The following is a 1,396-nucleotide window of genomic DNA, read 5'->3' on the forward strand; positions in this document are numbered from 1 at the left end:
CAAAGAAAAATTACTATTTACTGTATTTCAAAAAAGTTTTACTATATGAAGTATAATATGATATATATAACTAGAAATAATAAGTAGAGGAAATTAAAAATAATTTAAACTTCCTGAAAATTAGTTCTATTAGACTGTAGAATAAGTTCCCAGGGGAAGCTGTAGAAGCCTCATTATGTGGCTTATTTAAAACTAGATTAGATGAAGTGCCTGAAGGGAGCAAGCTTGGGCTGTTTCCTGTAAGGCTGAAGGAGATGACCTCAGAGGTATTATTTTGCTTCTGAATTATTTTATTCTGTGATGTGGTGCATCTGGGAAAGTCTTGTTCATTCTTATATGAGAATGTTTTGTAGGTGCTCCTCTTTCTACAATACTTCTGTGTGATTTTTAAAATAAACTTTTTTTTTCCCCTAATAGTTTATAGGTCTTTGTATTGATGCATATCACACTGAAAGTGAGTAAAAATAATAGCTTTTTTAATACAACACCGGGAATAAGTTGACAAAGGTAGAAGTATCCCCACAAATGCCTTCATTTTTCTTTCTGGTTTTAGAGTTAAAAATTTACAGTTAAGGTGATTGTCTTTACAACCTTGACTCTATGTATCCATGGGTGGCCTGAAAGTTGCTGTGGTTGTGATGCTCTCTTCTGTCCACAGGAATGCTGCCGGTGGTGAGCTCAGCGTACCTGTAGAGTGCAGACTTGTGTGTGCTGGAGGGTGATCTCAGGCCATACCTGGGGCTGAGCCACAGTTTCGATTGGTACACAAGGGAGCCTGGATGTTAATCTTGAAGCTACTCTGTAAAAGTCCAGATATATTTGTTGAGACTTCATTATTATCTGTCTCAGTGCCTGTATAGGTATTTCATACAAAGTGGAACAGCCCCAAAAGAAGAGGATGTAGGAGAACGGTTACATTGGCATTAGTGACTGTGTATCTCAGATGGCTGTTTGGTTTTCTCACCTGCTATTCTGGAAAGAGCAGCACTGTACAGTTTCACAGACATTCTCTGTCCCATTCACATGGAAACTCTTCAACACTTTTTTTTTTTTATCCTGAATTTAGTCTCCATTATAAACTCATGAAGCATATATGATCCGACCTTTTCTTATTTGTGATGTTTACTTCCATGAGAGGAGACAGTTTCTTCTACAGTGGCTTTAGAAAAGATTTTATATTAAACAAAAAATTTTGCTAGTCTTTATAGCATTCTATTTGATCTTTTTTTGCAAGTATTCAGTCAGGGTGCAAACTCTCAAAATGACTAAAGGACAAATGGCCTATAAATTTACATTTCTGTAATATGAATCCACAGTATCTGCTCCAACAAGTTATGATTTGATAGCTGATGCCAAAGGGAGTGTAGACATTCATTTAATTTTGGATCATTAGATC

Source organism: Aptenodytes forsteri, unplaced genomic scaffold (assembly GCF_000699145.1).
Source record: "Aptenodytes forsteri isolate BGI_AS27 unplaced genomic scaffold, ASM69914v1 Scaffold67, whole genome shotgun sequence".
Classification (NCBI taxonomy): domain Eukaryota; kingdom Metazoa; phylum Chordata; class Aves; order Sphenisciformes; family Spheniscidae; genus Aptenodytes; species Aptenodytes forsteri.